The 14,167-nt window shown below is 46.1% G+C and overlaps 1 protein-coding gene across 6 annotated transcripts in view; it reads right to left on the bottom strand.

Annotated features, from left to right (window-relative positions):
* Window positions 1-14,167, bottom strand: part of MINK1 (misshapen like kinase 1) — a 62,459-nt gene that overhangs the window by 26,818 nt on the left and 21,474 nt on the right. The window contains exon 1 of one of the 6 annotated variants that reach the window (XM_021672745.2): window positions 12,582-12,785. The exons of the other annotated variants lie outside the window; for them this stretch is intronic. The gene's annotated coding sequence lies outside the window, so the exon portion shown is untranslated. Of the gene's footprint in view, window positions 1-12,581; window positions 12,786-14,167 lie in introns of those variants that run through there. 6 annotated transcript variants of the gene reach the window in all.

Raw genomic sequence — 14,167 nt, forward strand, 5'->3', positions numbered from 1 at the left:
AGAGATGGGGTTTCACCATGTTGGTCAGGCTGGTCTTGAACTCCTGATCTTGTGATCCACCCACCTCGGCCTCCCAAAGTGCTGGGATTATAGGTGTGAACCACTGTGCCCAGCCAAGTTTTATATTTTTATGGAGACGGGGTTTCATCATGTGGCCCAGGCTGGTCTTAAACTACTGAGCTAAAGCAATCCACCTGCCTTGGCTTCCCAAACTGCTGGGATTACACATGTGAGGTACCACGCCTGACTCTGCCCATCTTTTTTTTTTTCTTTCTTTTTTTTTTTTTTTTTTGAGGCGGAGTTTCGCTCGTTACCCAGGCTGGAGTGCAATGGCGCGATCTCGGCTCACCGCAACCTCCGCCTCCTGGGTTCAGGCAATTCTCCTGCCTCAGCCTCCTGAGTAGCTGGGATTACAGGCACGCGCCACCATGCCCAGCTAATTTTTTGTATTAGTAGAGACGGGGTTTCACCATGTTGACCAGGACGGTCTCGATCTCTTGACCTCGTGATCCACCCGTCTCGGCCTCCCAAAGTGCTGGGATTACAGGCTTGAGCCACCGCGCCCGGCCTCTTTCTTTTTTTTTTTAATGTAGTCTCACTCTGTTGCCCAGGCTGGAGTGCAGTGGTGCGATCTCAGCTTACTGTAACCTCCACCTCCTGGGATCAAGCAATTCTCTTGCCTCTGCTTCCCAAATAGCTGGGATTACAGGTGCCTGCCACCACACTTGGCTAATTTTTTGTATTTTTAGTAGAGACAGGGTTTCACCATGTTGGTCAGACTGGTCTCAAACTCCTGACCTCAACTGGTCTGCCTGCCTCGGCCTCCCAAAGTGCTGGGATTATAGGAGTGAGCCACCACACCTGGCCTAACCATCCTTTTGATTGTAGTCATCCTAGTAGGTGTGAAGTGGTATCTCATTGTGGTTTTGATTTGTATTTCCCTTGGAAGGCTGAGGCAGAAGGATCCTATAAGCCCAGGAGTTTGAGGCTGCAGTGAGCTATGATCATACCACTGCACTCCAGCCTGGGCAACAGAGTGAGATCACCTTTCACCTCCCTACCCCATCTAGAAAAGGATGGACAGTCAAAAGTGTTGATGAGGGCATGGAGAAACTGAAACTGTCATACACTGCTGGTGGCAATGTAAAATGGTACAGCCACTTTGGAAAATAGTTTGGCAGTTCCTCAAATGTTAAACAGTGAGTTATCATATGACCCAGCAATTCCACATCTGGGTAGATACTCAAAATTGAAAACATATATCCACATAAAAATATGTAGATGGATGACCACAGCAGGATTATTAGTAACCAAAAAGTAGAAACAACCCAAATATCCATCAACCAAAGAATAAATGAGTTATAATATATCTACACAATAGAAGAGTATTGGCAATAAAAAGAAATGAAGATGAGGTATAGTGGCTCATGCCTATAACCCCAGTACTTTGGGAGGCTGAGGCAAGAGGATCACTTGAGACCAAATGGTTTGAGATTGCTTGGCAGGTCTGAGACCAGCCCTTGGCAAGATAATAAGACCCCATCTCTACAAAAAATTTTTAAAAATTAGCCAGGCATGATGGCATGCACCTGTAGTCCCAGCTACTTGGGAGGCTGAGGTGGAAGGATCCCTTGAGCCCAGGAGCTGAAGGCAGTAGTGACCTATGATAGCACCACTGCACCCCAGCCTGGGTGACAGAGTGAGACCCTGTCTCTAAAAAAAAATGAAAACATTGGGAGGCCGAGGTGGGTGGATCACGAGGTCAAGAGATCGAGACCATCCTGGTCAACATGGTAAAACCCCGTCTCTACTAATACAAAAAATTAGCTGGGCATGGTGGCGCGTGCCTGTAATCCCAGCTACTCAGGAGGCTGAGGCAGGAGAATTGCCTGAACCCAGGAGGCGGAGGTTGCAGTGAGCCGAGATTGCGCCATTGCGCTCCAGCCTGGGTAACAAGAGCAAAACTCCGTCTAAAAAAAAAAAAAAAAAAAAAGAAAACAACAACAAAAGGAATAAATTACTGCTAGATGTTGCAACATGGATGAACCTTGAAAACATGCTTAATGAAAGAAGCTAGTCACAAAAGGCTACATATTATGTGGCTACATTTACATTTGTGTGTAATGTCCACAATAGGCAAATCCAAAGAGATGAAAAGTAGATTAGTGGTTGCCAGAGGCTGGAGGGAAGGAGAAAATGGGTAATGACTGCTAACAGGTACTGGATTTGATTTGGGGATAATGAAAAGATTCTGAAATTAGATAGTGATGATGGTTGCACAAGTAGGTGAATATACCAAAAACCACTTTAAGATATTTCAAATTTTTGTTTGCTAGTTTGTTTTTTGAGACAGGGTCTCACTTTGTTGCTGAGGCTGGAGTACAGTGGTGTGATCTCAGCTCACTGCAACCTTTGCCTCCTGAGCTAAGTGATCCTCCTGCCTCAACCTCCCAAGTAGCTGCGACTATAGGCGCACACCATCACACCTGGCTTTTATATTTTTTGTAGAAATGGGGTTTCACCATGTTGCCCAAGCTGGTCTCGAACTCCTAAGTTCAAGTGATCTGCCCGCCTTGGCCTCCCAAAGTGCTGGCATTACAGGCATGAGCCACTGCATCTCGCCTAAAATATTTTAAAAGAATAAATTGTATGGTATGTAAATTATATCTCAATAAACCTATTTAAAAATAATAACCCTTCAATATCACTAATAATAAGAGAAATGCAAATCAAAACCCAATGAGATAGCATCTCACCCCAGTTAAAGTGCTATTATCAAAAGACATAAAGGTTGGGCATGGTGGCTCACACCTGTAATCCCAACACTTTGGGAAGCTGAGGTGGAAGGATCACTTGAGCCCAGGAGTTCAAAACATGCCTGGGCAACACAGCAAAACACTCCTCTACAAAAAAATTAAAAAGTCTCCAAAAAAACCAAAAAATCACACCACTGCACTCCAGCCTGGGCAATAGACTGAGACTCCATCTCAAAAAAATAAATAAAAATAAAAATTAAAAAAAATATAAATACTTTTAAAAAGACAAAAAAAAAAAAAAAAAGGGAGGGGATGCTGGCAAAGATTCGGAAAAAGGGGAAATTTTCTGTCACCCAGGCTGGAGTGCAATGGCACGATCTCGGCTCACTGCAACCTCTGCCTCCCAGGTTCAAGTAATTCCTGCCTCAGCCTTCCAAGTAGCTGGGATTACAGGTGCCCACCACCACGCCCAGCTAATTTTTGTACTTTTAGTAGAGACGGGGTTTCACCATCTTGGCCAGGCTGGTCTTGAACTGCTGACCTCGTAATCCACCCACCTCAGCCTCCCTAAGTGCTGGGATTACAGGCGTGAGCCACTGTGCCCAGCCAGAAAAAGGGGAACTCTTACACACTGTTGGTAGAAATGTAAATTAGTATAGCCTCTATGGACAACAGTGTGGAGGTTCCTCAAAAAACTGAAAATAGAACTATCATATGATCAGGCAATACCACTGCTGGCTATATATCCAAAAGAGAAAAAATCGTCAGGTACAGTGCTCACGCCTGTAAACTGAGCACTCTGGGAGGCCGAGGCAGGAGGATCGCTTGAGCCCAGGAGTGAGAGACCATCCTGAGCAACATGGCGAGACACCGCCTCTACAAAAAATACAAAAAATTAGCCGCGCCGGGCGCGGTGGCTCACGTCTGTAATCCCAGCACTTTGGGAGGCCGAGGCAGGTGGATCCTGAGGTCAAGAGATGGAGACCATCCTGGTCAACATGGTGAAACCCCGTCTCTACTAAAAATACAAAAAAATTAGCTGGGCACGGTGGCGCGTGCCTGTAATCCCGGCTACTCAGGAGGCTGAGGCAGGAGAATTGCCTGAACCCAGGAGGCGGAGGTTGCGGTGAGCCGAGATCGCGCCATTGCACTCCAGCCTGGGTAACAAGAGCGAAACTGTTTCAAAAAAAAAAAAAAAAAATTAGCCGGATGTGGTGGTATGCACCTGTAGTCTCAACTGCTTGGGAGGCTGGGACAGGAGAATTGCTTGAGCCCGGGAAGTAGAAGTTACAGTGAGCTGAGATTGTTGTCATTGCACTCCAGTCTGGGTGACGGGAGTGAAACCCTGTCTGAAAAATAAATAAATATTTAAAATTTAAAAATTAGCCAAGTGTGGCAGCGTGCACCTGTGGTACCAGCTACTTGGGAGGCTGAGGTGGGAGGAATGCTTGAGCCCAGGAGCTCAAGGCTGCAGTAAGCCATGAGCATACTTCTGCACTCCAACCTGGGCAACAGAGTGAGACCCTGCCTCAAAAAAAAAACAAGAAACCAGTACATGGAAGAGACATCTACACTCCTATATTTATTATAGTACTAGTCATAATACTCAAATACAGAGTTAATCTGTTTATCAAATAAATGCATACATAAAATATTGTACATCTACACCATGGAATATTATTCAGCCATAAAAATTAATTATATCTGTTCATCTGCAGCAACACGGATGAGCCCAGAGGATATTATGTTAAGTGAAATAAGCCAGGCACAGAAGGACAAAATTACATGTACTCTTTCATATGTGGGGGCTAGAAAGCTGGTCTCGAGGAAGTGGAGAGTAGAGTGGGGGTTGCCAGAAGCTGTGAAGGGCAGTGGGGATGAACAGAGGCTGGTTAATGGGTTCAGAAATACAGCTGGGTAGAAGGAACACTAGAAGGTTCTAGCATTTGACAGCACAGTAGGGTAACTACAGTTATCAATACTTCATAGTAATTTTAAGAAGAGCTAGAAGAGGCCAGGCGTGGTGGCTCACGCCTGTAATCCCAGCACTTTGGGAGGCCAAGGCAGGCGAATCATGAGGTCAGGAGTTCAAGACCAGCCTGATCAACATGGTGAAACTCCATCTCTACTAAAAATACAAAAATTAGCTGGGCATGGTGGCAGACACCTGTAATCCCTGGTACTTGGGAGGCTGAGGCAGGAGAATCACTTGAACCTGGGAGGCAGAGGTTGCAGTAAGCCAAGACCATGCCCTGCACTCTAGCCTGGGCGACAGAGTGAGACTCTGTCTCACAAAAAAAAAAAAGGAGGGCCAGGCATGGTGGTTCATGCCTGCAATCTAGCACTTTGGGAGGCTGAGGCAGGCAGATCACCTGAGGTCAGGCGTTTGAGACCAGCCTGGCCAACTGGGTGAAACCCTGTCTCTACTACAAATACAAAAATTAGCCGGGAGTGGTGGTGCGTACCTGTAGTCCCAGGTAATCGAGAGGCTGAGGCAGAAGAATCGCTTGAACCTGGAAAGTGGAGGTTACAGTGAGCCAAGATCACGCCATGGCACTCCAGCCTGAGTAACAGAGCAAGACTTTGTCTTTTAAAAAAAAAAAAAAAGAGCTAGAAGATTTGGAACGTTTGAAACAAAATGAAATTAGTAAAATTCTAAGTAAAATGAAGTTAAGTGTTTGAGGTAATGGATATCCAAATCATGCTGATTTAATCATTATACACAGTATGCATGTATCAAAAGATCACATGTATCTCATCAATATGTATAATTATGTATCAATTACTTTTTTTTTTTTTAGACAGAGTCTCACTCTGTCACCCAGGCTGGAGTGTAACGGCACTATCTTGGCTCACTGCCACCTCTGCCTCCCAGGTTCAAGCAATTCTCCTGCCTCAGCCTTGTGAGTAGCTACGATTACCAGCCTCACAAGTAGCTGTGACCACCATACCCGGCTAATTTTTGTATTTTTAGTAGAGACGGGATTTCACCATGTTGGCCAGATTGGTCTCAAACTCCTAACCTCAGGTGATCTGCCCACCTTGGGCTCCCAAAGTGCTGGGATTATAGGCATTGAGCCACTGTGCCTGGCCAATTAAAAACAATTTTAAATTATTATTCTTTTTTACAGATTGGGGTCTCACTATGTTGCCCAGGCTGGTCTTAAACTCCTGGGCTCAAGTGATCCTCATGCCTCAGCCTCTCAAAGTGTTAGGATTACAAGCGTGAGCCACTGCACCTGACCATGTATCTATTTTTTTCAATGCATTTAAAAAAATCCTAAGAGGCAGGGCATGGTGGCTCAAACCCGTAACCCTGAGATTACAGGCTTAAGCCACTCAGAAGGCTGAGACAGGAGGATCACTTGAGCCCAGGAGGTTGAGCCTATGGCGAGATGTGGTCATGTCACTCCACTCCAGCTTGGGTGACAGAGAAAGGCCCTGGCTCAAAAAAAAAAAAAAATCCTAAGAGCACCCACTATAGCGTTCAGTTTATTATTGTTACTATTATCTTGAGACAGAGTCTCACTCTATTGCCCAGGCTGGAATGCAGTGGCATGATCATGACTCACTGAAACCTTGACCTCCCGGGCTCAAATGATCCTCCCACCACAGCCTCCTGAGTAGTTCGGACCACAGGTATGCACCACAATGCCCTGATAATTTTTAATTTTTTTTTTTTTGTAGATATGGAGTCCCATTATGTGGACAAGGTTGGTCTCAAACTCCTGGGCTCAAGTGATCCACCTGCCTTGGCCTCCCAAAGGCTGGGATTACAGGCGTGTGCCACCATGCCTGGACAATAAGTTATTACTGATTAACGACAGTTTCTATTCTAAGAAAGCTACCCTACTAAATTGCCTGGGCATGGTAGCTCACACCTGTAACACTAGCACTTTGGGAGGCCGAGGCAGGCAGATCATCTGAGGTCGAGAGTTCAAGACCAGCCTCACCAACATTGTGAAACTCCGTCTCTCTTTTTTTTTCTTTTTGAGACAGTCTTGCTCTGTTGCCCAGGCTGGAGTGTAATGGCGCGATCTTGGCTAACTGTAACCTCTGCCTCAGGTTCAAGAGATTCTCCTTGCCTCAGCCTCCTGAGTAGCTGGGATTACAGGTGCCCACCACCATGCCTGCCTAATTTTTGTATTTTCGGTAAAGACGAAGTTTCACCATGTTGGCCATGCTGGTCTCGAATTCCTGACCTCAGGTGATCTGCCTGCCTTGGCCTCCCATTGTGCTGGGATTACAGGTGTGAGCCACTGTGCCCAACCTGTCTCTATTAAAAATACACAAATTAGTCAGGTGTGGTGGCTCACGCCTGTAATACCAGACTCAGGAGTCTGAGGTGGGTGGATCACAAGGTCAGGAGTTCAAGACCAGCCTAGCCAAAACAGTGAAACTCCATCTCTACTAAAACAAAAAATTAGTTGGGCATGGTGGCGGGCGCCTGTAATTCCAGCTACTCGGGAGGCTGAGGCAGGAGAATTGCTTGAATCTGGGAGGTGGAGGTTGCAGTGAGCTGAGATCGCGCCATTACACTCCAGCCTGGGCAACCAGAGTGAAACTCCGTCTCGAAAAAATAAAAAATAAATAAATATCCCAAGACAAACACAGTAGACAAAATATAATAACTCATATGACTAAAAGTTAGGAAATTTGTTAATTTTTTTTTGTTTTTTGAGACATAGTCTTGCTCTTGTCACATAGGCTGGAGTGCAGTGGTGTGATCTCAGCTCACTGCAACCTCTGCCTCCCTGGTTCAAATGAGTCTCCTGCCTCAGCCTCCCAAGTAGATGGGATTACGGGCATGTACCACCACACCCAGCTAACTTTTGCATTTTTAGTTGAGACGGGGTTTTGCCATGTTGGCCAGGCTGATCCTGAACTCCTGACCTCGGGCGATCTGCCCACCTTGGCCTCCCAAAGTGCAGAGATTACAGGCATGAGTCACTGCTCCTGATCTAGTTTTTTTTTTTTTTTTAATTGAGATAGTGTTGCTCTGTCACCTAGGCTGGAGTGCAGTGGCAGAATCATGGCTCATAGCAGTCTCAAACTCCTGTGCTCAAGCAATCCTACTTCAGCTCCCAAGTAGCTGGGACTGCGGTCATGTGCCAATGTACCATCATGCCTAGCTACTTTTTTTTCTTTTGTGGAATCAGGGTCTCGCTATGTTGCCCACAATTTGGTTTCTTATTCTTGGCTTTGCTGCTAATAGGCTGTGTATTTAAGGGCCAGTCGCTTAACTACTCTAAGTTCCCTTTCAGTAAGATAAGAAAACTTTCTATGATTCCAAATGCTCAGGTCCACACTCCATGAGGCTGCCAACCTAATGACTATTCCTTCCTACTGTGTACCAGAAACTGTGCTAGGCTGGGGAACAGAATAGTGTACTCACTATTTCTTCCTACTGGTATTTACATTCTGAAGAGAGAGGCAGACATTAACAACCTCAACAATTAACTACATAACTATAGCTGTGGTATGTCTGTTTTCTTTCTTTCTTTTGTTGCATCTCAGATGACACAACCCAATGTATTGTTTTTTGAGACAGGGTCTCACTCTGTCACCTAGGCTGGAGTGCAATGGCACAATCATGGCTCACTGTAGCCTCGAACTCCTGGGCTCAAGTGATCCTCCAGCCCCAGCCTACAGAGTAGCTATGACTACAAGCGCACACACCACTCTGTCTGGTTACTGGCTGTTTTTTTGGTAGAAATGGGTCTCCCTATGTTGATCAGGCTGGTCTCGAACTTCTGGGCTCAAGCGATCCTCCCGCCTCAGTCTCCCAAAGTGCTGAGATTACAGGTGTGAACCACCATGCCTGGCCTATTTAAATGTTTTTTTTTTTCATAGATCACAATTTCATTATTTTTTTCTATGTAGCTGTTCCACATAAGCAAATTTGTCCTTTTGAGAAAAAGGGGAGGAAAAAAAAAATCCTTGAAACTTTCCCCCTCTAGTCCAACATCTGATTATTTAAATATATATCTCATTTAAAATGGAAAAGATAAAAACGTAAAGATAAAAATAAAAAAGTATGGAGTGACACTCCTCCTGCCACTGCCAAATGTGTCTCTTGGACCAAAAAGGAGGAAGGAAGAGTTTCAGTCGCAGAAAGAGCTCTCGTCTGTCTTATGTGCTGTAAAGCACAGGGCGCCAAGAGAGTACACCTGACCGATCCTGGGGAGACGGGAAAAGATTCTTTTGAAGAAGACATATTCCAGCTGCAGTGATCTAACCACCTTCCCAATACCCTCCTCTGAACAATGAGCGCTGTAATCTGCTGCATCCTTCTGGCCCTGATCTTTACCACTTTAGGAGATTATCCATATTGGCCATCTCAGAGATCACTCTCATTGTCCACTCTCTTCATAGGCCTTTTTTTTTTTTTATTACTTTTTTGAGATGAGTTTCACTCTTGTTGCTCAGGCTGGAGTGCAGTGGTGCGATCTCAGCTCACTGCAACCTCCACCTTCAGGGTTCAAGCGATTCTCCTGACTCAGCCTCCTGAGTAGCTAGAATTACAAGCACCCGCCACCACATCCAGCTAAAGGTTCTTGCATTTTTAGTAGAGAAGGGATTTCACCATGTTGGCTAGGCTTGACTCGAACTCCTGACCTCAGGTGATCCACTCACTTGCCTTGGCCTCCCGAAGTGCTGGAATTATAGGCGTGAGTCACTGCACCTGGCCTACATACTGACTAATTTAATCCTCACATAACTCCCTGAGGTAGATATTGTTATTATTCTCACTTTACAGAGGAGAAAACAGGCTCATCAAAGGTAAAGAACCTGCCAAAGTCAAACAGCTATTTCAGTGGCAGAGCCAGGATTTGAATGCATGTAGCCGGTTCCTGAGTCTATGCTGGATCTATCCCTTTATTTGACTTAGCTAGAGCAGATTCCTTACAACTAAACAAGCCAGATCACAACATCTCTATGAAACCTTTCACAGGACTAAGTCTCATCTCCCCGAGTAGAACAGTTCATTAAGGGCAGGAGCCGTTTCTTGGTGGTACTTGGGTATTACATAGAATGAGTTACACAGCCTCACACTAAGATGGGTGTCTGAATGAAAACAGCAGTATTTTATCTGTGCAGCTGTGAATCTATAACATATAGAAAACGACTTCTGTTGCATAGTGAGCATGTGGGGTAACAGTCTGCAGTTGCTTTCTTTCATTCACTAGAGCTTCTATTACTAAGCATGTCATATATCCTCACATTTTACATATATTAAAATTGTATAAAATCTTTGGTTGGGCCTGGCATGGTAGTTCATGCCTGTAATCCCAGCACTTTGGGAGGCCAAGGCGAGTGGATTACCTGACATCAGGAGTTTGAGACCAGCCCTGTCTCTACTAAAAATACAAAAATTAGCTGGGTGTGGTGGCATGTGCCTGTAGTCCTAGCTACTCAGGAAGCTGAGGCAGGAGAATTGCTTGAAACCGGGAGGAGGAGGTTGCAGTCAGCTGGATCGTGCCACTGCACACCAGCTTGGGGGAGGGAGTGAGACTCTGTCTCAAAAAAAAAAAAATCTTTGGTTGATGGAGAGGCTCTGGAAGGTACCATAAAAGTGTTGGACTCAATTATTGAAGGGTGTGGCTCTGAGATAACAGACAGAGTCCCTCAGGTGGGTTGAAACAGTCAGAGAAATGTCACCTGGCATTGTGCCCTGCGTTGTTTACAATGTATAATTACACTTATTTCTTTGCTCAGATATGAAGAGCCAACAGTGATGTTAGCGCAAACACTCTTGGTAGATGTCTCATCACATTGCATACAATGCAAGGGACTGGTCCCCCACCGAGGCTGGCCCTAAGCAGCGTGTCCTCCGTGACACTGTACTCATCCTCTCTGACACTGCACTCGCCTCACCAGGGAGCTGCCTGTTGTTTGTTACTGTTCCCCTCACAGCTCCAGGTATGTTTCTGAGTATATACGAGGTCACCAAATGCTCATTGATTTAATGATTAAATGCCAGACAGAGCAAGACAGAGCTGGGTATGCTCAAGGAAAGCATTTCAGAAGAAGCTGAGGATCAAGAGCTGGAAGGAGAGAAGAGACACAAAGCTGGTGGCCTGAGGCAGGCAAGGGGAAGGGCACGAGCTGTCCCCTCAGACTCTGCTCCTCTGCCTTAAATCCCCCTTTAATTATTTCAAGTGTATTAGGTTCCCCAGTTTCAAAAGCTTCCTGATGGTGCTGTCTAAGGCCTCAGCATCTCCCCAGCACATGGCGTGCACTGTTGCTGAACAGTTACCGGGCACAGCACCCTGGTCCTTCCACCTACACCATGGACTATGCTCCCTAGAACTGACCAGGGGAGAACCAGGCACACACCAGCCTTGAGCTCTTGCTTCTTTGTTCTGCTGACCCTTGAGGGGCTCCCTGGACTCCTCCCACAGATACTACCTGGAGAAAAAACTAGGGGCAAATGTGAGCCTGCTCACTGTGCTGTCTGGCTGGGGCCCAGCGTCAATGGACATTTTCTTTTCCTTTCCCTGAAACCAAAAAGTCATTTTAGTGTAGTAGTAGGACAGACTGAGATTAGATTAGAAACAAAGGGTTTGATTATTTCCCAAGAGAAATGCAAAAGAGTTTATGCATAAACCATTTCCAGCAGTCTGTCCAGAAGGCTGTGATACTAACGGAAGTTCAGGGCCTAGGGAACACAAGCCAAAGCTGTGGGGCAAGGAAAAGGAGAGGAGAAAACCTCCATGAGTCCCTCACAAACAGCACGTAGAAATCCAGAAATGCAGGAGAGGCCTGCAGTCATGGTGGAATCCAGGATGAAAGAGGTAGATGACAGAATGAGCGAAAGGAGACAAGCACAGGAGGCTTTGGGTCACATTTCTTGGAAGTGGCCTGGAGCTGGCAGATTAGAACTCTGGCTGCCAGCCCTCATTCCACTAACAATAGCTCCTCTAACAATATGCCCCTTCTCTTTGTACTCAGCTCCAAAGTGGGAAAATAATTCCTGCAGTGTTGGCTTTGCATGTGGATGAAACCCCTTGAGGGGTAAAGTTTTATTTATTTATTTATTTTTTTTTTTTCCTTGAGACGAAGTCTCTGTTGCCAGGCTGGAGTGTAGTGGCGTGATCTCAGCTCATTGCAACCTCGCTATCCTGGGTTCAAGTGATTCTCCTGCCTCAGCCTCCAGAGTAGCTGGGACTATAGATGAACCCTACCACGCCCAGCTAACTTTTGTATTTTTTAGTTAGAGATGGAGTTTCACCATGTTGGCCAGGATGGTCTCAATCTTTTGACCTTGTGATCCACCCACCATGGCCTCCCAAATTGCTGGGATTACAGGCATGAGCCACGATGCCTGGCCTTTTTTTTTTTTTTTTTTTTTTTTTTTTTTTGAGACAGAGTTTCGCTCTTGTCGCCCAGGCTAAAGTGCAATGGCTCAATCTTGGCTCACTGCAACCTCTGTCTCCCAGGTTCAAGCAATGCTCCTGCCTCAGCTTCCCGAGGAGCTGGGATTACAGGTATGCACCATCACACCCAGCTAATTTTTCTAATTTTAGTAGAGAAGAGGTTTCGCCATGTTGGCCAGGCTCGTCTTGAACTCCTTACCTCAGGTGATCTGCCTGCCTCAGCCTCCCAAAGTGCTGGGATTACATAGCCAGCATCTTTATTAAGTGCCTGTCAAAGAATGTTCCTCATTTATAAGTACCGCTGGCTCTACCTTCTCGGTGCTCAGACACCAACACAGAGAGAAGAGAATTAACATCCTGAGGAGTCCCATATGCGAAAATATAAAGGGTAAGCTTGTGAGGAAACTGCAGGGGAAGCAGGTAGGTTAGGAAACTGTATACCCACTTTTCTGCTGACCGATGAGTCTTAAAATTCTTGAATTTCAGTGCTGAAAAGGTCCATTAAACATTCCAGGAAATTCTAGGGGGCTTCCAGAATGGTAGAAGAACTGGAACATAAAGTCTGGGGAAGGGATGGAAGTCCTTGGGAAAGAAGCACTAAGCGGCCCAGTGGAAACAAGGAAGGACTGGTCTCTCCTGTGCTTTGAGCCAGCAATGATTATTCATTTAGATATGCCCTGGCAGGTCCTGCTGCTGCAGCCAGTGCCATTCCCAGACCCAGGCAAAGTGCCATCCCACCCCTGACAGGAAACAGCACCAGGAGGTGGGGTTTCCCTGGGTGCCCGGTGTCAGGGGGAATCCAGGGTGTTCGGAGGACGAGGCGGAGTCAGCTAGCTGTGAGGCTGGGGGAGGAGAAGACCTCTCTGGTCCAGGAGAGACCCCTCCTTTCCTAGCTCCCCATACTTCCAAAAAGGCAGGCTTCCTCCTATTACTAACCATATCAGGACTACACAGAGAAAATTATGATAGAGAAAAACAGATGGGGAAAGGGGGAGAAGAGAACTTCAGAGGACATTAGGGAAAGAGAATGGGAACTTGTGGTCTAAAGAGGGAACCAACTCTGACCAACATGGTGAAAACCATCTCTATTACAAATACAAAAAGTAGCCAGACATGGTAGCAAATGCCTGTAATCCCAGCTACTCAGGAGGCTGAGGTATGAGAATCACTTGAGCCTGGGAGGCAGAGGTTGCAGTGACCGAGACCATGCCATTGCACTCTGGCCTGGGTGACAGAGCAAGACCTTGTCTTAAAAATTTTTTTTTAAATTAAAAAATAAAGAGGAAACCAACAAGAGCTGGCAGAATTAAGTCCCAAACCAAATAACTCACTTGCCTTGGAAAAGCAGGGCTGCCAGGGCCTTGGAGCCTCTGTTTATGGGGTATCAGTTCAGAGGAGAGTGAGCCTGAGCTGGCCTGGGAGGCCCTCCCTCCCTTCCTCCCAGATGAAAACAATAGGCCTGTTTTCCTGAGCTCTTCCTGTAATCCAGAAGGCCCACACAGAGAGAGGAAGACGGGGGAAAAGGCAGTGGCTATACCCAGTGGGGGAGGCGGTATTTAGCCTCCCAAAAATTTATTAGCTCCCTTAAAGACACCCCAAAACACCAACAATCTAAGTGTTAAAATAGTGACTGCTATGCAAGTGGAGCTTTAACACCTATCCCTTAGCCCTAGTACCACCAGATTACTAATCCTAAACCCCATCTATAGGAGATATTCTGAAGCCACTGCTAGGAAGGGGAGGGGATAAGGGTCTGAGAGACAAGGGGCAGTTGGGGTTTCCCCAACAATTCAAGTCCCACAAAGATACAGTACTGGCAGAGATTTGGAAGGAGGGGCAAGTATTCTGACAGAAGGGTGGTGTCTTAGACATTCTTCAATTAGATATGAGTAACTAAAGGATGTGTGTGTGCATGCACAAAAAAAAAAAATACAGGAGAGTATGCGTGTGTATGAAAGAACATCTTGGCTGGGCACAGTGGTTCATGCCTGTAATCTCAGTACTTTGGGAGGCCAGGGCAGGCAGATTGCC

This window comes from Aotus nancymaae, unplaced genomic scaffold (genome assembly GCF_030222135.1).
Source record: "Aotus nancymaae isolate 86718 unplaced genomic scaffold, 86718_ANA_hifiasm-v0.15.2.pri h1tg000072l, whole genome shotgun sequence".
Lineage (NCBI taxonomy): Eukaryota > Metazoa > Chordata > Mammalia > Primates > Aotidae > Aotus > Aotus nancymaae.